The sequence below is a fragment of the Rattus norvegicus genome, chromosome 2 (genome assembly GCF_036323735.1).
Source record: "Rattus norvegicus strain BN/NHsdMcwi chromosome 2, GRCr8, whole genome shotgun sequence".
NCBI classification, from domain to species: Eukaryota; Metazoa; Chordata; class Mammalia; order Rodentia; family Muridae; genus Rattus; species Rattus norvegicus.
The window spans coordinates 133,492,677-133,517,139 of record NC_086020.1 but is presented as its reverse complement, the minus strand read 5'-3'; the positions used below and the strand labels follow the sequence as shown (position 1 = coordinate 133,517,139).

General features: G+C 35.4%; 1 protein-coding gene across 4 annotated transcripts in view; it reads right to left on the bottom strand.

The window, feature by feature from the left end:
* Tgap1l12 (GTPase activating protein testicular GAP1 like 12) overlaps window positions 1-24,463 on the bottom strand; it is a 697,215-nt gene that overhangs the window by 64,665 nt on the left and 608,087 nt on the right. For all 4 annotated transcript variants that reach the window (XR_005500942.2, XM_063282873.1, XM_039103653.2 and 1 more), the window contains exons 33-34: window positions 14,735-14,858; window positions 13,610-13,707 (exon numbers count right to left, since the gene is read on the bottom strand). The gene's annotated coding sequence lies outside the window, so the exon portion shown is untranslated. The remainder of the gene's footprint in view (window positions 1-13,609; window positions 13,708-14,734; window positions 14,859-24,463) is intronic.

Here is a 24,463-nt window from a genome sequence, read left to right as displayed (position 1 = left end):
GGCCTGCATGGTCTGGCCTCAATGAGAGAAAACATATGTAACCCTTGAGAGACCTGAGGCCCCATGAATGGGGAGGTCTGGTTGGGTACTGTGGTATGTGGGGTTGTGGGGACATCCTCTTGGAGATAGGAGAGGAGGAATGGGATGAAAATCTGTTGGAGGGTACAATGGGAGGGGAATAACCACTGAACTGTAAAAAAGATTAAATATAATAAAAAAGAAGAAAGTCAGATAAAAGTATTTATTTAAATAAAGTTAATAGCTGAAAGATAAAAAAAATAGATGAAAAAAACAACATTGTATTGGTACAGGGAAAGACAGGTTGATTAATCGAATAGAAACAAAGACCCAGAAATGATCCCATGTACCAACGGACACTTGATCTTTGACAAAGAAACCAAAAGCACACAGTGGAAAAAAGAAAGCATCTTCCATAAATGATGCTTATCTAACTAGCAGTCTGCATGTAGAAGAATGAAAACAGATCCACACTTGCCACTTTTCACAAACCCAAGTACAAGTATATCAGCAACCTCAACATAAATCCGTATACACTGAACCTAGTAGAGATGAAGGTATGAAAGAGCCTCGAGGCTATTGGCCCATGAAAAATTTCCTGAACAGAATGCCAATGTGTCAGGCTCTAAGATTGACAAATGATAAATGTGACCTCATGAATCTGAACAGCTTCTGTAAGGCAGAGGACACTGTCAATAAGACAAAATGGCAATCTGATATGATTAGGAAAAGATCTTTACTAACCCTGCATTCTATAGAGGGCTAACACCCCAAATGTATAAAGAACTCAAAATGGTAGACTCCGCAAAACCAAATATCCCAATTAAAAAATGGGGTACCGATCTAAACAGAGGATTCTCATCAAAGGAATCTAGAATGGCCAAGAAGCATGAAAAAATGTTTAGCATCCTTACTCATCAGGGAAATGCAAATTAAAATCATCATCTAAAGTTTATCCACTTATCTAATATCCCTCATTCCAAGCATTTATTTTTTTTTAATTTTTATTGAAAATAGATGTATTATCAATACATATATCAGATAATGCCCTGATTGGCCTGTTTTCCTCCAAGTTCTTCCAAACTTTCTCATCATTCAATCCATTCCCTTTCTTTCTCCCATAAAGAGGCTTTTAATAATAATTAAATTAATGTGTGTGTGTACATGTGTGTATGCACTTGTACATATGTATAGATTTCTGAGCTATTAGTTTCAGCTCTTGGTCATACAAACTGCTTTAGGTACAAGTTCCATCTTTATGAGTGGTTCCTAAGTCACTTGATAAGATTATTTTATATTTCCATCCATTTGACTGTGAATTTCATTATTTGATTATTGTTAATAACTAAGTAATACTCAATTGCATAAATGTATAACAATTTCTTAATCCATTTATTTGTTGAGGTCCATTTTGATGTTTATAATTTCTGGCTATTAGAGTCAAAATAAACATGGTTGTGCAAGTGTTATAGTAGTGGGAAGAGTGGTCTTTTGGTATATGCCCAAGAGTGGTATAGTTGCATCTCAATGTATATCTATCTCATCTCCTGGAGGAGCTACCACACTGAATTCTATTGTGTTTAGAAGAGTTTATAATCCAACCATGAATGGATGAGTGACCTTCTTTCTCTACGTCCTAGGCAGCAAGCGCTCTTTCTTATTTTATTGATTACAAAAATTCTGACAGTGATAAGATAATATCCAAATTTGTTTTGATTTGCATTTCCCTGATGACTAAGGATATTTTTGGAAATTTCCTTAAGTGTTTCAGTGCCATTTAGGATTTGCATTTTGAGAACTCTCGGTTTTATTTGTAAACAAGATAAAACCATTTTTATTTGTGCTATTTGTGTTTTTGATCTAGTTACTTTTTTTTTTCTACCTTATAAGTCTATCGGACTTGTATTTGCTAAAAATAGTTTCCTCTTCTATACACTTTGTCTGAATGATGGTATCCTTGACTATAGAGAAGCTTTTCAGTTTTGAGAAGTTCTATTTTTTAATTGTTTATCTAAGTGACTGATGATAGAATGCTCTTCAGAAAATCTATTTGTGTGCCAATGTGTGCAAGTTTATTCCTCACTTTTTTCTATTATCTAAAGCACGTCTAGATTTATGTTGACATCTTTGTTCCATTGGTCTTGAGTTTTTTCTTGATACTTTTGTAAGTGTAGATCTATTTGGATTCTTGTATATACACTTGTTCAGGTGATAAGTGTTATTGCTTGAAGATACCATTTTTTCCAAGAATGTGTTTTTTACTTCTTGACTAAAAACAAGGTGTCCATGAATTTGTGGATAGAAGCATAGGTATTTGATTACACTGATCAATATGTCTCTTCTTGTGCCAGTGTTATATTGTTTTTATTATTTATTATAGTTCTTCACCACAAATTTAAATCAGATATAGTGATACCTTCAGAAATTCTTTTATTATTCAAGGTTATTTTATTTATTTATTTTTAGTGTTGGATGTCAGGGAGATGGGGTTTCCATCTGAAGCAGAGTACTGTTCATTTATGACCTATGAAGAATTTTGGTGGATGGCCATTCTTATCATATTAATTATGTCAATCCTTGGAAATTGTCTTACTTAGGATTTACTGCTGTTAAAAGTTACCATTACCAAAGCAACTTTTATAAGGATAATGTTTAATTTTTACCGGCTTACAGATTCAGATGTACAGTTCATTATCATCAAGTTGCGAGCATGGCAGCTTCTTGTAGGCATGGTTCAGGAGAAGCTGAAAGTTCTACCTCTTCATCTGAGGTCACTGGAAGAAGACAGGCCTTCAAATTGATAGGATGAGAATCTTAAAACTCATGCCCACAGAGTCATACTTACTGCAATAAGACCACATCTACTTCAATGGGCCCCCACCTCCAAATAATGCCATTCCCTGGGCCAAGCATATTCATATCACCACAGAAATGGAAGATCAATTTTTCAATACTTGCTTCAGTTTATTTCTTGAAGTGTTTATCACACAAGTCTTCACTTGCTTGGTTAGAGTTAACGTAAGATCTCTTATATTATTTGAGGCTTCTGTTGAAAGCTGCTAATTCCATGAATTCTTTCAAAGTCTGTTTGTAGCCTGAATACAAGATGGTTACTTATTTTTGTGAGTTAATTTTGTACTCAGATACTTTGCTGAAAGAGTTTATCAGTTTTAGTAGTTTCCCTGTGTAATTATAATGGTCTCGTGTGTGTGTGTGTGTGTGTGTGTGTGTGTGTATACAATCTGCAAATAAATATAATTTTATTTCCTCTTTTCTATTTTTATTCACTTGAAATCCTGAAGCTATCTTACTGCTCTAGTTGATATCTCAAGTATTATATTTATTAAGGTCTACAAATCATTGAAGAATGATAGATCTAAGTCTCAAATAACATACAAAGCAGAGTCTTTATTGAACAAATTCCTGCATGCAGGGGGCCAATTTCATCAGCATGGAGGAACCACAATTAAATTTGCAGAACTATTTTTAAAGCCTCAAAAAAGAATATTTGGGAGGGGTAGGAGATCTATATCTTGACTAATGGACTCTATCTCTGGGTTTCTGGGTGATGCTATGATTTAGACTAACTATTCTTACTCTATGCCCAGGAGGGTTAGCTCTTGACTTTGTGCTTACAAGCTTGGTTGAATATCCTTTTGCCAGCTGGGGATGGGTATCTATTGACATAAACCTGCTTTTATTCCAGTTACTGACTTACATCGCTCTGGGAAATACTAACTTGGGTTGGTCTCCGGAACTGCTAGTTTGAAGCCTGTCATGGAATCAGCCTGGCTCTGGCCTATTTATTCCATTCAGATTGCATAGGTATGGAGAGAACAGAAAACTAGACTTCTTGATTTTAGTGAAATTGGTTTGAGTTTCTCTTCATTTTAGTTGAGGTTCGGTATTTGCTTTTTGAAAACTGCATCCATTATGTTGAAGCCTTTTCCTATTTTCCCAAAACTCTTTAGTACTTGTACTATGTAGGAGTTTTAGATGCTTTCTGCATCTAATATGTCTAATAGTTTTTAATATTGTTTATATGATGAATTGAACCATAGCTTTATCTCCAATATGAAGTCCACATGATCATGATGGATGATCTTTTTGATGTCTTCTTGAAATTTGTTTGCATATATTTGATTGGTAATTCTCCCATCTATGATCATAAAAGAAATTGGTCTATAACTTTCTTTCTTTCTTGGATTTTTATATGGTTTAAGTCAGAGGATAACTTTGGAATAATGAAATAAAATGTGTCATGTTCATTTTGCTTCTGTTTTATTCAATAATTTCAGGAACACTGGCATTAACTTTTTTGAAAATCGGGTTAAAATATGCACTAAATCAATCAGGCCTCAGACATTTTACTTTAGAGACTTTTAATTATGTTTTCTATATCACTATATTTTGTTGGTATGTAGTATATACGAAAATATACCAACATAATTATCCAATTATTTTGGTTTCTCATTTTGGTAGAGTGCAGCTTTATTAAGTATATTCTTATAATTCTCTAGACTTCTTCCACATTAGCTGTTATGTCCCACTTTTTAATTTCTAGCTTTTTACATTTTGATATTTTTCTCTACTTTTTAAGTTAATTTGGATATGGACTTATAAATTTTACTGATTATCAAAAAGAACCAATTTTTTCTTTCATTGAGTTTCTTTATATACATATTTTTATTAGTTGATATTATATCAATTTCAGCACTGAGTTTAATTGTGTCCTCCAATGGTTTCCTTTATGTTCTGAGTCTTCTTTTTCTTCTAGGGCTTTCAGATCTGCTGTGAAATGGTGTGTACTTATTTTAGGACAATATAAAATATCTTACTTTTCTTTATTTTATTTTCAAGAACCAAAAAGAAAGCTTAACAGTGCTAAGCCACCCAAATTTAGTAATTAGAAGAGCAAATGACCAATGACTTACACATCAAAAATAGTCAAAGTTTTTAACTAAATTATTTAGAGGAATCTTCTTCATATTTCAAAACAATATATTTTAATCCCATCTTATAATTAATATAAAATTTTCATAGTGATGTTTTAACTTTCTTTTAAGATTTAGTATACTTGAAAGAAAATAGAAAAGTATGAAAAATAAACATACTCAAATGTATAGAAAGTCAAAAATGAGTCAAGCATGAAGTTTCAAAGATGAGATTTAAATTGTAAGCAAATGCTCATTTAAAAAAATACAAATAGATGTGTATAGAAGTTGTCACTATGGACTGTATGGGGATTGCAATTATGAAAATATATATTTTTGTGAAAAGAATTTATCATACTCTTCATCTTTCTTTATTTCTTTCATTTGTTCCTTTCTTTTTCCTCATACCTTTCTTCTTAACGTTCTTTACTTCCTTTATTTTTGAGACTGGGTTTCATTATTAACCATCCAGGCTGCAAGAGATCTGCCTGTCTCAGCCCCTGAAGCTCTGGGACCAAAGCCAGTACGCAGCACACCTGGCCTTGTCAGCTTGCAAATAGGACAAGTTACTACTGTTTATTTTCCTTCTCCAGTTGCAAAACCAGATAACATTAAATCGACAGTTGAATTTCTCTTCCCGTTACAATACTGCCTTGCATGTGTGAGAAAATGGAGACACATCAGTTTAAAAATAAACCGCACAGTGAACTTTTACTTTCTGCTCCAAGATGTAAAATATCTTGCACATTAACATAGTAAAATGTTAGACAGACTCAAAATCAGTGTTTTTCTTGACATCATCCAGAATTTGAGGTTGCATGGCAATCTGCCACTCTACTATTTGGCCACCTTAGGCACACACAGAAGCACAGCAGCCAAGATCTGCTTTCCTGGAACTGGCAGTGATATTTCTGATAACCTTCTGTACTCCTTGTTGGCTGAAATATCTGTCTAGAATGTAAACGCTGCTTCATTTTCTTTACCCAATCAAGATAGTCATGCTTTCAAGCTACTTCAGAAGAAGCAGGCAGGATTAATACCCTTTCTGCTGCATGCTGCATTTTAAAAATGGTCTTACGATCATCAAAAATCTAACAAATATTGAAATCTTTATATCAGCGATTATTCTTATGTAGGTGTATTTCATCTTTTGTTTGGAGAAAATAGGCTCATGGGTTTATGAAAACAAAGATAGTTAACCACAATGAACTAAACTCTTATTGCTAAGGGTGAGACAGACTCCCAGTCATTCTTCTCAACCTAAATTCCTCAAAATGCATCATAGTTAGTGAGGAGTTATTGATATGCCAAGACAGAAACAAGACAACAGTGTGGTCATGGCTAAGCCCATATAAAATGAAAGATTCTTATCACAGCCAGATCCAAAGAACTGAAGTCAGCTAAAGCATGCTAAGCCTGAGAAATATAGATATCCCCACTGAAGACCAAACTGATTGATTATCCAATAACAAATGATCAGCCCTGAAGACATCAATACAAGTAATATCATACAGTCTAAGCAGGATACATACATATATATATATATATATATATATATATATATATATATATAACAACACTTAATGAAAGGAAAGGAAAACATCCTGAACCTTGCTGAGAACAAGCAGAGATATATGAGAGGAATGTAGGAAAAAAAGGGTAGGATGATATATTTATAATCTCATATTTTTAAAGGTAAAAATAATTTCAAATGTAAACAAATGCCTTATATCTGCTCTAAATATCAACAATGTATTCTTGTTTTCATTGGAGTGTGTGTGTGTGTGTGTCTGTCTGTCTGTCTGTCTGTCTGTCTTATTTTGTAAGATGGACTTCTGATATACAGCTGAAGGTTGTCTACACTAAATGTAATAATCATCTAGCCTCAAGTTTCTAAGTTTGGATTTAGGAGTGGTTCAGATTACAAGGTCTTCTTCCCCAGTTTGTTCTAGATCTACCAGTAAAGATACCATGGGGCAATTGCTCGGTGAAAGGACTAGGCAGGACGTCTGGTTCTCAGCAGGCAAGCTAGCAGGTGTAGGGGAGAGAAAAAAGGAGTTTTCACCAAGCTTCAGAGGGACAAAAGGCCATTTGAGTTCTCAAGCAGAGCACCTTTAGGCTGATCATCCAGGTGGGAGGTTAAAATGTTGAGGTGTGAATAAAGGTAATTGAGCAATTGAAGCTGTGCCAGGTTGAGAGGTGCTGAGCCAAGAATATTGGGAGGGGCACACGAGCAGTGGGAGATTAGTAGAGCCCAGCTAATAAGGAAGGTAGAAGTTGAGCAACATGTGTATATCTGTGTTTTTCATCCCTGGATCCAATATTCTCTGGGTTAGGAGCTAGTAGCACAGCCCATTCTCAAAACATTAAAGCAGGGCAGTGAAAGCTCCATGCTACACTTGTGTACCAGGCATGAACTTCCATTTCCAGCAATCACTATTTTCTTACCAATTAATGAAAGAATTTCAAATAGTTTAGACTTATATATGTAGTTTATTACCCTTTTTAGACACCAGTTTTGTAGTTAGCATTTATGAAGATAATCAACTGTAGAATTACCATCAACATCTGAGCCAAGTATATATATATTGAAAGTACACTCTTCCCTGTCTCCAGATTCCAATTATATTCATCCTGATAATCCCAGTTTTCCACTAGGCTTTTACTTACCATCCCATCTCTTATGGGGTGTTTAACTAAATATACATGTTACTGATATTCAGATGAGATGGAAATGAGATCTGTTATAGGACTTAACATGTGTATTGAACAATGATAGGAATAAACCTACTCCTATTGTACATCTGCAAAGTTGATTTCCTGATTATTATTCTTTTATTATTTTATGTCACATACTCAAGAAATGTACACCACCAGTTTATGATTGCTATGTCATGTTTTAAATAGATATAGTTGGAGTTATAATTTACACTTCAAATACATTCTTTTCTGTGAGTACCATAAACCTTTATTTTTTAGATTTATTTATCTTTGTTTTTAGCCTCCCTCCTTCCTCTCTGTCTCTGTCTCTCTACGACTCTCTGTCTCTCTGTCTCTCTCTATGTTTGTGTGTGTGTGTGTGTGTGTGTGTGTGTGTGTGTGTGTTTCCGTGTGTGTGGTCAGCCTTGGGGCCTATGCAGGCAAATGTTTCAATGTTTCACCACCTAGTGAACACCTAGTTGTTCCAAAATGCAAAGTAAAAAAAACAACAAATTAATGCTTATTCTACCATCCATTTCTTCTCCCAGGTCTTATGCAGATATATTTATAGCAGCTTTTGTTTGTATTCCACATGTGAAGTGGTTATGTGCATGAAACCACACAGAGGAATAAGGAAATACTAGAGTGTAGATGTGGTTAAAAATAAATATTGAAAATTTAATCCCTGGAAGTTTTCTATCTAGTGTTGAGGAAATTAAGCCAGAAGGCACCACCACTGGGGAGAAGTTATACTATTTTCATTCTCAGAGTTCCTTATAAAGTGAAGTCACCCTTGTATACATGGTCAGTTTCTTTCTGTTCTTTTGTCCTTCTAAAAAGTGGACATTCAGAATTTCAACCACTCAAGGCCCTGGGTTTGGTCCTCAGTTCCGGAAAAAAAAAGACAAAATAACAGAATTTCAACCACCAACATTGTGAAGGGAACTTCTGTTAGATAAGTTGCTGAAACTTGGGTATTTTGTTATAATAAAACAATATAATAAAGAATAAGATATCTCTTCTCATTGTCTGTACAGTTTATCGTACATCTAACTATTTTATTAGGTAATGTTCCTATTAATGTAATGATAGTACATTTAGTAACATATTATTGAAAAGAACACTTATTGTGTTTTCTACAAAGGCCTAAAGTTAATGAAATTGTGACTAAGTAATCAAGAACAAAACACTAAGTTGTCCTGTGCACATTATTTGATGATAATGTTGCAAAAGTATTTGAAGGACAAATATTTGACATAATGTTTGTCAAATGTTGTAGGAGAGCATGTGAACTGTTTTGTGGCATAGTTGGATAGCTCCTTCCCACATCTGTCCGTGCTTAATTTAGTTTCCTTTCCATGTATTTACACATTCTTTTCTCACAATACCCATCTTTTGCTCCCTTATGCTCAATACACCACATGTTGTCTTTGTTATTATTTTGACTATTTTTCTTCTCAACTAAAAATAACAGTCTGGTACAGAGAAGTCTATTTGTTCAATGCCGTATTTCAAAGTTTACAAAGGGTACTATTGATAACCAGACAATGTTCATCAGACATTCCATTGACACTTCCACTTAAGATCTATATTTGTCTATAGCTTAATATCTTAGTTTCCTACATATCTTTCTTTAAATAAAATTAGATAATTAGCTGCTCCATTTGAAAAGAGTTTAAATAGGTTCAAAGACTACTAAAGATGAGACGATTGCTGTTGGTGGTGAATATTGCAGGGTTTATTACTTAACATTATCATAGAGAAGGCTGAAAAATAGCAAAGGTTGCTCAGTGCTAATGCTCTGAGACATATATATGCGTCAACATCTTCCAATATTAATATAGTATATACTACTACCAGACAGACATTATACATGAACAACCTTTGACCAAAAGTTGAAGTATGAAAGGAACGTTATACAAAGTAATTGTCATAAGGTGACAATTTGAAGCAAGACTTCTGGCTCCATGATTAATGTTGTCATATGTAGTCAATGAAATTTACAGAAATGTTAATTTGAATTGTATTTAAAATAATAATTTCTCCTTAATATTAGTAGGTCTTAATAATTTAAATAAATAGTTTATTCATGTGCTGGTAACATGGTTCTCATTATAATCACATGAAAACAACTGAGGTCTTTAAGAGTAAAATGTGTCGCTTAGGATTTGATTCAATGATTAAGAGCACTGTTCTTCCAGAGTGCCTAAGTTGAGTTCTCAGCACCTTATTTGGTTTACAAGTGACTGTAAGTGCAGCTCAATGGTTTTCAATCCTCTTATCTATCCTCTATTATCTGCATAGACATATTATACACTCTCATGGACACATATTCATGTATATAAATAAAAATAAAATACAGGTTAAATGGAAAAGAAAAATAAAAGATAACCAGAAAGGATTCATATTTCTACCATAGGACCCTGATTTAACAGTAGCGACTTTGAATCACTAGCTGGCCTTCTTGTGATATCATCTCCTCCTCCTGTAAGCATTAATGTCCTCGTTAAACAAGTTCTTTCCAGAGTTATCCTCAATGGTGATTTAATGTATTTCAGTCTTCAGAACCTTGAGGTAGATAAATCTTTCACTTTTATAAAACCACCTAGCTTTCGTGATTTGTGTTTAGTGTAACAAAATTCTGATAAATATGCACTATGAAGCAATTCATATTTGTAATTATGATAAATTATGAGAAATGATAGTGGTCTAGTCCTAATGCACATGCATATATCTGTTATAGGTGAATATTGAAATATTCATTTTAGGGAGAAGATGAGGCAATATAATCTATGGGCATGAATGTGTCAACTATCAATTAGCTCTTTGGAAAGAATATGATTGGTACATAGAGTAACCTCAAATTCTAAGGAAAAAAATATCAAATTCATAATCAAAGGCCAAGAAGAGGATTTTGTTGCTGTTATTCATTCTCTATATCCAAATATGCTTTAACACAATGGTTTATAAATTGATGAGATACATAGATGCCACTAATTTGTGTCTATGTTAAGTTCTAGAGCAGTGTTTCTTAAAAATTTCATTTTCAGCCTCTTGCAGGACTGGGAGTACTGTTCATTCCTTGGGTATAATCCTCTCTGGCTTATGTCTTAGATACTCCTCTGCCAAGATTTCAGTGAAATTATGACCCTGACCATTCACTTGTTATGGGGCTCTATGGAATAATTACAAAAAAGTTCTTCTATACATTTTAGAAAAGTATGCTAACATATTGATTGTTCATTTGTATTAATTCTTAGAGGAAAGGGAGATTAGCAAAACCCTTTAAACAAATTAAAGTGTTTATTAACAGTAAGTATCTCCCAATCTGTGATCTTCCTGCTAGTCCCTCTTAGGTATATCATTTGGTGTGTGTGTGTGTGTGTGTGTGTGAGAGAGAGAGAGAGAGAGAGAGAGAGAGAGAGAGAGAGAGAGAGAGAGATTGAGAGAGAGAGACCACAGACAGCTAGACAGACACTATGGATATTAGTTCAAGAATTTTTTTTAAAAGGAAATTAGAAAAAGGTAAAAATATTTCTACAACAAAATATATCATTCCTTGGCATTGGTTCAAGGGTTTAAACTTTTGATTTACAGATATTTGCTTAGCATGTTTATTGATGCCTTAATCACAATAACTAGGAAATAAAAACAACCTAAATAACCTATGACCAAATCACGAATAATAAAAATGTGATATATATATATATATATATGAATACTATTCAGTTATAAATAAAAAATCATAAAATCATAAATATTTGCAGGTAAATTGATGGAAATAGAAAGCATTATATTGAGTGAGTAATCTCAGACGCTTAAGTCAAACATGTCAAGTTTTTCCTCATCTCGGGATCCTTGCTCCAAATCTTTGGATGTGAATAACTACCTTGGAGTAACTGCAGTAAGATAAACAGTGATTGTTGTTGAGGTTAGGTGTAGAGGAGAAAAGAAAAGAGAAATAGCATTCTGTAATTCAAAATGGAAAAGGAGGGCATATAATTAAGGGGAGAAAGAGCAGGGAGGGGGAGGGGGAAGAAGAGGTAGAAGGAGAAATTTAGAAAGAAGTGTAATATTAAGATGTCTTAAAAATACTAAAGAATCATGATATTAACCATCTATTTAAAACAATCATACAATACATGTAATTATGAATATAATTATAAATTTACAGTTTAAGTGATTTTTTTTCCAATCTGGAATAATAATGCTTTCACCAAAAGTTAAAGATCCTTATAAAAATATCAACACAAGCCATAAGACATTTTCTGAGATGGTGGTCAGGGCTGCCGCTGAGGCTCACAAAATATTACAGAGTATTATAGAGCTTGGTTGACCACAGAGTCAGAAAATTAGTTCTGGTTGTTGAAAGCACCATGAGCCTGAGAACTCAGGGCAGTAAGATGGAATGTCCTGGGTTGGCCCTCCTTAGGACTAACTTTCAGAGTATGAAAGGTACCATTCAAGCTTTCATTTCAATTTTACATGATTGGTGTACCTCTCTTCCTTTGGCTCTCAAGCCTGGATCTTATTCCTCTTTCTGCATATCGATCCTGCTTTCTCTTAGGTCTCGTTGCCTGAAAATCCAAAAGCCCTGTTTCTGCTTATCTTCCCAACCATTGGTCGCTGGCAAATTTATTTACCAGTCAGAAACAGCTGGGTCAGGGTTCTGTGGTGTCTCACACGCGGGATTCATGTGCAATTTGGGGAACCTAAATAACACACTGAAAGTATTAAATCAAATCCACAACACAGGGAAGCAAGCAACAGTCCTACTGAACTATGATTCCTATGAAGTGCAACAGCAGCATGGCATAATAACCTTATGGGTATAGCAGTGACACACATCTATTGTGGTAACCAACATCTCCTATTAAACAACACAGAAGTCATATATGGTACTGGAAATATAACTACCTAGACTAGTGAGGTATTGCATTCTGGAGAAACATTATAACCACCAGTTTAAAAACCAGCATGAGACCTAACAGCATCATTGATATCTGTCATAATATCCACACATAAATGAAATCCTCACTCCTCCTCAAAGAAATATCAATTTGCAGCAGATACAAAAACAATTGTTGCAGATTTGAAGTGTCTAGTTCTGATGTAGACACCAAGACTCAGGCAACATTCAGAAGTCAAGTGGAAAGTTTGTAAGAGAGGGTTAGGAAGTTTGCTGTGAGATTGTGTTTTGTAGTAATTTTATAAAATAAACACACACACACACACACACACACACACAATATCACCATCATGATTGCTGAAACTTGAGCTGAGGAAGGAAAGAATAACAATAGACATTTAAATTAGTAGAGAAGAGATCACAGAACTCAGTGTTTCTCTCTCTCACTCATTCATTCACACACACACACTCAACTCTATCTATCTATCTATCTATCTATCTATCTATCTATCTATCTATCGATATAGATAGAGTTGATGTGTGTGCGTGTGTGTGCGTGCGTGTGTGTGTGTGTGCACTCACCCACATGTGTGACTAAAGGAAACTGAAATTGTTGACCACTGGAGAAGTAATCTCAAGGGAAAAGCATATCAACTGGTCATCCAATATCAAATAGTAAGCACTTAAAACATACATACAAATAATATTAAACTGAGGAGATTATATTTAGCAATATATAATGCTTGATTGCAACACCTGCTCATCCACTTCACAAGCTAAGAAAACCTGTTTGCTCCTCTTCCCCGAATCAGACCACTAGGCAAATCACTCCCCACTTTCCATGTTTCTGGCTACCCTCCCACAAATGCCCTCCAGAGCCTCAGATTTTTACCTTATATGGGCATCGTCCCAGTTTCTAGCTCACACATCATCACTCAACACCCCAAACCCATAGAACATTCTTGGTCTAGCACAGGCATGTGGCTTTCCTGATCTCCCCCTGTGAGATATGTGAACTTATCCTTGATCTGACTCTAAATAAGCTTACTTTTATACTCCTGATTTGGATTCAGTTGGCTCATTTTTTCAGTGAAGAAACCTATTTCATATATGTATTTCCATAGTTTCCAGCATTTGTCTCCAAACCTGACAATATGAGAAAGTCATATTTTACAAGTTGTCTTCTGATGACTTGTGACACAGCACAGAAACTTCACACTCACATGCAAACATATGTACACATAACGTAAGTTAAGAAAAATGAAAAAAAAATAACTTAAAATTTTCTGAGTAGTTTGTTTCAAATATTCTCCCAGTATCAGAAATACATCATTATGAAAAGTCAATAAAGAAACAAGTAAAAGTAAATAGGTAGATATTTAGATAGGTAGAACATAAGAATCCTGCTTTGTAGGAGTTTGCATATTCATAACAATGAAGGATTGATGAATGGTAAATGCTATAAATTAATTAGTGGCTTATTTTAAAAGAAGTAATAAAATGAATTTAAGAAAAGCTAAATGAAAATTCTTTTGGTATGAAAGAATTATAGCAGACAAACTCAGATTGACTTGAAGTTTACAGGATTGCAATAGAGAAAATAGAATTTACTCGATCATGCTTAAGAAAAAGTAGGACAGTTATAAGTCCTCCAATAACCTTGAAGGAAAATTCCCAGCAGTGATCAGTGTGAGTATGATCCAGTGGTGTGGTCCTGCCTTCTTTGTAGAATATTCTTAGTGAAGTTTTAGGGGTTTTCCTTCTCAAGTCTACTGGAGATAGGTGTTGTGGCAGATCATTTCATTTCAAAATGATTTCCCCCAGGCCTTTCAGAAAGACATCCTTGAGTGTAAAACTAATTAGACACTTGAAGAAACTTCATGTCACAAGACAACAGAGAAAGAAGAAACTCGCAATTGCATATTTTGTAAAAAATAAATGCTCCAAAAATGGCCCGAAGTCAGGAAGAAGCTGTCTGATTTAATACAGCTGATAGGAAAGTTAAGACGCCTTGGTGGGTGTTATGGAAGTGGGATGCATTTCGTAATATTAACTGTGGTGTTTGAGGTAGTTCACATGAGAAGACGTATCAAATAAATGAAACAGTGGGGCAAGGAGAAAGGCAGTGTAGTGGGAGGGGAGAAAGAGAGGAGTTTGTAAGATAACATTTCACCTGTCATTTCAGAAAAGCACAGGAGCTTAATGACGGCAGCAGACTGTGAAGCAGAAAAGTATTTGGAAAATTTAATCATGAACATTTTGGGACTTCTCAGGTTCTGCAAACACATCAATTTTATCTGAAAATGGACAGAAATTTATAAAATATCCTATTTGCTGGGGAAAACACATTCAGTATGTAAAACAATACTGGTTATAATACTTAACCAAACCACTCAATTAATAAAGAGGAGTAAATGGATAATATATGTATGAGTAAGAACAATGAACTCTAGAATTCAAGAGGGAAGTGTCCTGAATTCAGGAAATACAAAGACAGTCTTAAATACGTAGCAAGACTTTTCTCCAAAGAACAACTATGATATGTACAGTGTTAATTTTAGATGGCAGGTCATTGTGTTCTGTTCTGAGTAAAATCTGCCCCCAAGTATAAGAGGAATAAAATGTGAAAGAAGGAAGTTCAGGTCATAAAACTGACAAGAACTTATCTTTTAATTTTGTTCACCTTCTTGAATAGCCAAGTAAAAATTATCTTTCCATTGACAACGTTTAATTATTTACCATTACATTGACAACGTTTAATTATTTACCTTTACACAGAAAAGTAATGAACGTCATGATACACTCTTTTAAAGGGGTTTTAGTCATTTTCTTTTGGCACATATGAAGATTTGACCACATATATGTTTATACATTATGCCTATTATCTATTATGTGGAAGGCAGAACACATAATATCCTGAGTAATATTCCAGAAGTGAACCAATGCATACATCAAATGAACCAATTCATACATCTTATATTTCTCTAAGTTAATGCCAATTTATGAGCTTTTTCAAATAATGTAGTGTTACTCTCTGGCTAACAGAAAAATTAAACACCTTATTTCTGGGAGAAGATCCAGAAACATGGGACATTTTTATTGATATGAAGGCAAAAGTTTGTACACATTGGCCAAAGAAGAAGACATATACCTGCAATAGTTAATCATATGCATCTTCTTTATTATTGACTGAATAGATAATTATAAAATAATTGTATATGCAAAAAGAGTTGTCCTCTGTCACTTACAATCATATAATTTTGACATAATGTTTATTATAATTTATTTATTATAAGTGTAAGTTTTTGCCTGCAATTATGTGTATTCTTACAGAGAACAGAAGAGGACACCAAGTCTTCTATAAATTAGAACATGTGAACTGCCATGTAGGTGCTTTGAGCTTAATCCAGGTCCTCTTAAACATCATACTCATGATCAATCTGAATGTGTTGGCTAAATTCTTAATTAAAAAATCTCCAGGATTAATACATTAATGTGTCCTTTGTTTTATTAATAAACATTTGGACTTGTAAGTCTAATACTTCTTAGCAAATATGGGTTGATTACCTGTGAATTACAAGCAATATATAAGCAATTATAAAAAGGAATAAAAACTTTCCATTATTTTAAATTTAAATTATTTTAATTAACTGATAGATAATAAATTAAGAACGGTATATGTTTATGATGCACATAACTCTTGCCCTGGAAACTCTCAATCCTCCTGCCAAATATTTCTGGGTACTATGTTTTCAATGTTCCCTCTAATGACTGCCAAAGCATGTTATTCAGAAGCAATTTTTATCAGGGAAATCAATACTTTTTTCTTTCCTTAAACCAGGAGTAACTCAACTACTTCTGATCCACAGAAGAGCATTAGCATTTTTAGTGAACAGTATGAATATGTTATACATTTGGAGTATCTTTTTAAGATGCCAAAATTATCCCATTTTCTCACCCTCACCCTTTCACCATGATTTCAAGGGAGCACTTTCCTTTTTTTTTTTTTTTTTTTTTTTATTATTAACTTGAGTATTTCTTATATACATTTCGAGTATTATTCCCTTTCCCGGTTTCCGGGCAAACATCCCCCTCCCCCCTCCCCTTCCTTATGGGTGTTCCCCTCCCAACCCTCCCCCCATTGCCGCCCTCCCCCCATAGACTAGTTCACTGGGGGTTCAGTCTTAGCAGGACCCAGGGCTTCCCCTTCCACTGGTGCTCTTACTAGGATATTCATTGCTACCTATGGGGTCAGAGTCCAGGGTCAGTCCATGTATAGTCTTTAGGTAGTGGCTTAGTCCCTGGAAGCTCTGGTTGCTTTGCATTGTTGTACTTTTGGGGTCTCGAGCCCCTTCAAGCTCTTCCAGTTCTTTCTCTGATTCCTTCAACAGGGGACCTATTCTCAGTTCAGTGGTTTGCTGCTGGCATTCGCCTCTGTATTTGCTGTATTCTGGCTGTGTCTCTCAGGAGCGATCTACATCCGGCTCCTGTCGGTCTGCACTTCTTTGCTTCATCCATCTTGTCTAATTGGGTGGCTGTATATGTATGGGCCACATGTGGGGCAGGCTCTGAATGGGTGTTCCTTCAGTCTCTGTTTTAATCTTTGCCTCTCCCTTCCCTGCCAAGGGTATTCTTTTTCCTCATTTAAAGAAGGAGTGAAGCATTCACATTTTGATCATCTGTCTTGAGTTTCATTTGTTCTAGGCATCTAGGGTAATTCAAGCATTTGGGCTAATAGCCACTTATCAATGAGTGCATACCATGTATGTCTTTCTGTGATTGGGTTAGCTCACTCAGGATGATATTTTCCAGTTCCAACCATTTGCCTACGAATTTCATAAACTCGTTGTTTTTGATAGCTGAGTAATATTCCATCGTGTAGATGCACTTTCCTTTTGTATGGAGGGACTTATCATCTTAAATTCTTTTTATCATTTCAGGACCTTAATTGTTGTTTAGCTTTAATTTTTTTTAATACTACCAGCATGCATTTTCTATATTGTTATCTTTATCCACGTGAATCATTATCCCAGGGCCTTGCACTTCCTAGGCAAGTGCTCTACCCCTGAGCTAAATCCCCAACCCCTTCTATTCTTTATCTACAACATTACTTTCTTTTCTTTCTTATTCTCCTATTTTGTTTCCAGGAATTGCAAATTTTTATTAAATTATTTTATGTAATTACATTCCAAATGTTGTCACCCTTCCTGGTCTACCTCCCAGAGTTCTCCATCCTATCCTTCTCCCCTTTGCCTAAGACAAGGTTCTCCCTGACCTCCCTGCCCATACCTGCTTCACCTCACGCAGAGTCTTCTTTCCCAATATACATGCATTCTCTCCCACTGAGGCCAGTCAAGGCAGTCCTCTACCACATATGTGGCAGGGCCATGAACCAGCCCATGTATGGTCTTTGGTTGGTGGCTTAGTCTCATGGAACTCTGAGGGGTCCAGGTTGGTTGATACTGTTGTTCTTCCTATGGGTTTGCCATCTCCTTCAGCTCCTTCAATCCATCTCCTTAGGGATCCACAACTTCAGTCCAATGACTAACTGTTAAGTTTCTTCATCTGCCTAGTGAGGTGCTGATAGAGCCTCTCAGAGGGCAGCCATGCTAGGCTCTTGTCCACAAGAACAACATATTATCAGTAATAGTGTCAGAGTTTGGCGCATGCACGTGGCATGATCCCAAATTGAGATGGCCTTTCCTGCTCCAATTTTAAAAATCTTATTAAGTTAAAAGTTTCATACAATGTTTTTTGAGCACAGACCATCATCCCATACCTCTTCTCATAATCACAACTCCTCCCCTGAAATCCAACTTTGCATCATATTTTTTTCCTTAATCAAGACCAATTTGTGCTACTCAAGTATTCCTAGAGACTGATCAGTTTTCAAGTGGCTTGTTACTGCTTTAGAAAACATTCTTTCTATTCCAACAACTAACAATTGCCAAGATCTCCATAGCCAAGAATATAACCGTGTGTCTAACTCCTCTGTTCTTGCTGGGATGTGGTCTGACTCAGACACACCATGGCTCTTTTGCATACTGTCCAGCTGCTGTAAGTCCACATACGCAGCTTTCCGGATATGTCCAGAACAGACAGCTTCCTTGCAATAATCCACTGCTTCTGGCTCATCCACTCTTTCCAACCATTGCCTGCCATGATCTGTAAGCCTGGGGAGAAGAGATTCTGAGCTAGAAAGGGTATAATTGCATTTCAGGCTGAGAATTTTGTGGCCCCTTCTTCTCTACACTTTAGCTAGTTATTCTCTGCTTTAACCATCATCTACTGCAAACTGAAGCTTCCCAATGAGAGCTAAGAGATGCTTCTGATCTGTGAGTATAAGGAGCAGTCATTAGGATTTACCTAATTTTACTGTGCTTGACAGACTAATAATAAAGACTATGGTCTCTGTAGTTATAAGTGATTGACTAGGCAGTATTGCCACTTACAGGTTTCATCTTGTGGGGCAGTATTTCAATGCAATCAGAACATGGTTTGTTATACCCACGATGTTCATGGAAAGTCAGCATTAACAGAACCGTCTTAGTTGGCAGTGTTTGTACCTAGGTAGCTATAGAAGTAGAATGAAGTTTCCAGTTAAGTACCAACCTGGTTTCTCAATTTTCAGTGACTCAAGTTTGTAATGGTTTTAAAAGTCTTATACTTAAGTTCTTGAATATAGCCAAGAAAGATTGATATCACCTGTAATATTTAGGGGTATAGAGAATTCTGTATCTCTTCCCTCAAAAGCCCCTCCTCGTGGCCTTTTAGACATTTTTTGTCTTCATTTTTCCCTACAAATGAAGCACACTTTCTGATATTGTTTTTTATTTTTTATTTTTTTGGAGCTGAGGACCAAACCCATGGAGTTGTACTTGCTAGGCAAGTGCTCTATCACTGAGCTAAGTCCCCAAAGCACACTTTCTAAAGACTAAAATCTAATATCCAAATATGAAAAAAGTAGGTATGTGATGATTATCTTTTTAGGCAATGCTGTCCTGTGAGGTACAGAAATTTTTTATTTCATGAGGTCCTTTTTATTAACTGTGGGTCCTTTATTTTTGGTAGAGAATTGAGTTTATTCAGGGCATGGGTAGGTATGAGGGTATTTGGGTTCGAGAAAGGCAAAGATAAAGATGAGGGGGGAGAAAGGAGAGAGAGGGGAGGGAGAGGAGAGGAGAGAGAGGAGTAAGAGAGAGGGAAAGAGAGGAGAGAGAAGAGAGAGAGGAGAGAGGAGAGAGAGGGAGAGGAGAGAGAGGAGAGAGAGGGATAAAGAGAGAGGGAGAAGGAGAGAGGAAGAGAGAGAGGGAGAGGGAGTGGGAGAGGGAGAAAGAGAGGGAGTTAGAAAAATAGAGGCTGGCTATTAGCACATGGAGAGAAGGGGGAGGGGAGTGGAGAGAGAAGGGGAAAGAGGGTAAGAGAGTAAGAGCAAAAGGGAACAAGCCTAACTCTAGGTCTTAATGCCTTAATCTTTTGGGTTATAAAAGTACTTCCATATACCAATGAGCTTAAACATATCTGCTTCTTCCATATTCAGAGTGTTAGATTTTTATTGAGTGCTTGATTCATTTGATTTTGGGTTGTAAAAGATGAGAGATAAGGTTAGAGGGTTATTTTTCAATATGGAGCTATCCAGTGTGACAGCTGTATTTCTGAAAATACCGTCTTCTCCAATTTGGATTGTTTCATTTTTTGTCTAACCAGGTGGCTGTAGGATTCTAAAATCCAGATATTGGTCTTCAGTTCTACTTTATTGTCCAGTGAGTTTGCTTCTCTGCTAGTACCTTACTGCCTCCACTGCTACAGTGATATACTTTGACTGGAAATCTGGGATTGTGATAACTTCTGCAGTCATTTTGTTTTTCAGTATTATTTTGGCTACCTTGGGTCTTTCATATTTCAAAATAGAATTTGATAGTATGTCTTGAAGTTCTGTGAAGAACTCGGTTGGAAATTCTGGGGAGATTGGGTAAAATAAGTAAATTGCTTTTGGTAAATGGCTTTTTTTTTCACAATATTAATCATGCCAAGCCTTTATCATGGAAGGTCTCTGTATCTTATTTTGAACATATGTTGTATATGTTCTTCAGTTTTGTTTTGTTGGTTTTTAGTTTTTTTCCCTCAATATTTTAAAGTTTTCAGTGCAGTAGCATGAGTAATTTTTGTTACATTCATTCCAAGCTATTTCATTTTTGAGGCCTTTGCAGGTTGTCTTCTCTCCTTGATTTTACTTGTTGTCGTATTACATTTTGTCATTTGTGTAGAGGAAGGCTACTGTTTTGTGTGCTGTTTTTGCATCCTGCTATTTTGCTAGATTAGCAGGTCTGAGAGCATGTGTTCAGAGACTCTGACGCATAGAGTGGTACCATTTGCATATGAATATACTTTGAACTCTTTTCCAATTTGTATCCCATTTATCTACTTGACTTTTTTCTTAATAATATTAGGTCTGATTAAATCAGTGGGTTGAACAGTTGTGGGAAGAGTGAGTATCCTTTGTTCCTAAATGTAATGGAAATGCTGAGTATATTTTCAGTTTCTCTCACTTAAGTGTTCTGATCAAGATGCTGCAAAATTTATTTTCTTACTCAACAAATATTTACTGACATTTGCCATTGTACTAAACATCGGATACTCATATGCAAAAGGATTAAATTATACCCTAAACCCCACAAGTTACTTATATTCTAAAAGACAGAACTGCAAAGTTATGAAAGTAAATACATATTTCAAACACAATAACTTTTCTATCACATTTATTTTAATACTTTATATGTGTTGGTGGTAGGAGAACATGTGTTACAACAGATATACATATATATATATATATATATATATATATATATATAGAGAGAGAGAGAGAGAGATACAGATATAGATATCAAAGGACAACTTGCTGAATTCAGTATTTCACTATCACCAAATGGGTGCTAAGAATTCAAACCAGGTCATTAGGCTAAGGCATGCCCCTATCCCCACTGATCCATCTTCTGCACAACCAGAAAATGTTTTATTTTCGTAATAATATTAGCTACATTTTACAAAAGGACAGGTAAAGATTATTTTTTGAGAGGGAGATTATGTTTACATAAAATTGTCAGTGAAGAGTCCTTCATGGGGTTATGTATGTGTACACACAGGAACTGAGAATCAGAGAAGTCCAGGGAGTTTTAGCTACTTAGTAATGCATTTAGTCATGTTTCTTATGGTCGGTGACAGTATACGGAGATGCAGTTAGTGTCTCTATTCAGTCTATTTGCCGGACAGGGAGAAAGATACGCATGTATCTGGAGAAGAGAGCTCAGCATAGGACCAAAATTTAAATTATTTGAGTTAAGTGTCTTAGATGCTTGATTCCATCACAGAGGCTAGTCCATATAAGGTATGTTCTCAAAAGAGAAATATTGACCGGTGAACACTATTCACTGAGCACAATATGTTTTCCTTCCTTTTTACATCTGAGGGTTAAAAACAATTGCACTTACCATGTAAAAAGTTTTCTCCTACCTGGTGAATACATGTTGTGTAATGTAAAATAGAATTTTCTTTAAAGAAAAACACAGATAAAAAGATTTATTAAGATAGACTTGCTAAGATAGCCTAAGAACACATCACTTGCAAATAACTGTAACTTGTTTCCCTTTACTTAGATTGTGAGGCAGCCTATTAAAATGTGTCCGCAGTGTGTACAGGGACAGCCATCCTCAGAAGAAATTCAAACACATCTGTGTAGTGATTGAAAATAAATAGAGCTGAGGTTTCTTTTGAGTTGCTGTATTTTTTTTCTTTTCTTTACATCTGGGACTTTTAGCTCAATCAAAACAGAAGGGATGTTTTGGACAGAGAATTAAAAGAGCCTTCTGAGCTGTCTCAGACACACTGTCTGATTTTAACCCTTTTTAAATTTCAAGTTTTAGCCTTCCATCACCTCAAAACTGTTCTAGCCTTTTTTCCCCTCTTCCAACATATCTGTTTTTCTAAAAAGGTGCTTTAAATGTCAACAACCTCAACTAAGCCACCAATTTTCAGGCAAGAATAACAACAGGTTTTCTTCTGCCTGCACTTTGGGGTGTTAGCGACTAAGTGTATTGTGAGTAGCTCGTTTCAGCAACCAATTACTGGTTCAAAGACACAAGGAAGACTAAGTAAGAAGGCATCCTTCTCCTCATATTCTGAAGTGCGTGTACTCTGTGTGGAGTCAAGCCCCATGAAGCGTTGAAGCAGACAACCACAGCAGGCTCCTGTCCTCTTGGTTATTCTGCATTAATTTCTTAATGCTTGGTTGGGCTTCTTGATGAGTGGCCTGTATCTCTCAGGTATTCTGGAACATTGATTTCCAGCCTAGGAGTGAATTATTTGTTCATTTACTCTTTGCATGATTTAACACAGTTGAGGTGTTATGAAGGGAGGGTGAGCATTGAATATATTTGCCCTGTTTAAAATTTCCTATTTAGTTATACTTCTGTGAATGGGCATGTTCTAGAGAAAAAAATTACATGTCCTAAGTTTTATAACTCATTCTGGAATATTTATAGTTAATGAAGTTCATTCCTATCACCAGCTGTTCAGGAGATTAGAATAACGTTAAAAAGATATTTTATATTTTTAATGAATATATAGTCTGTCTGGCCAAATAAAATTTTCTCAAAGGAAAAAAAACTCTAATCACAGTAACTCAAACAACTCTGGTGCATTTTTCAAGAGGATTTCCCAAGAGATATAGAATTTCACATGCATGTTTGCTGCCTTATACCTCAATGTATTTCCTGGAAACTAAAGTATCATCTTTTAAGTTCCTTCTGTGTTCTTAAGAAACACATCAATGAATGTGTGCTCTATACTTCTGCTTACCAGGCCAGAATAGAATGAAAAATGTATTTTAATATCTGCAAAATGATTATCACACTATTCAGAAATAAGTTCACCTTTTACAGAACACAGTTTCTACTGACAAGTTGCTGAACATTTTCAAGGAAGTATCTTTTTTCATCTAGTCACTACGTACAAAAACCTGAAACTTATTTTCCTGAAATCATCAATTTATAAATTATACCTTAAATATGTTCACTCTTGAATTTGAGATCACTGCCAAATGGTATATAGCATATACCTATAAATACCTCCAATATTTTAAAATGCAATTTGCTTTTTAAATAATTTTTCTGAAGTATATAAACAATTTTGCATCACTATTCAATCTGTATTAGTCTCTTTCTTTATCTTCAAATGTAGCATGTCTTGCGAACATTAAATAGGGACTTAAATCCTTACACACATATCAAAATACCAAGAATGGTGTGATAAATCTTACTCTATATTTCATATTTAGACGAAACACTTTTTTTTAGTTTCAGAATAAAAAAAGGAAACACATCAAGTAACGTAAGTGGTTTAGCTGGAGTTTTCCTCTATCTGAACATTTTTGAAATGCAATTTTCTTCTTGTCAGTGTCAAAATATCTCATCTGAATAAAATTTCAAGACTTTTCTGACATCCCCTCCCAAAACTAACAAATTCATATCTTGTAAAATAGATTCAGAAATCAAATAAAGTTACATATTATGGTTAAAATATAAGAGTCCCTGATGTCTAATTGGGTCAGGTGGATGGGATGGTATTAGGTCAACTTGAAACAAGCTAAAGACAATGAGACAGGGGAACCTCACTTGGAAAACTTCCTCCATAAGGATCAGGCCGCACGGAAGCCATCAGGCATTTTCTTAGTTAGTGATAATTTTGGGTGGACCCAGCCTATTGTGAGTGGTACCATCCCTGTGTCTATAAAAGGCAGGCTGAGCAAGCCATAGAGAGGAAGCCAGTAAGAAGCACTTCTTCATGGCTTCTGCATAAGCTCCTGTCTCTAGGTTCCAACCTTGTTTGAGTTGCTAGCCTGACTCCC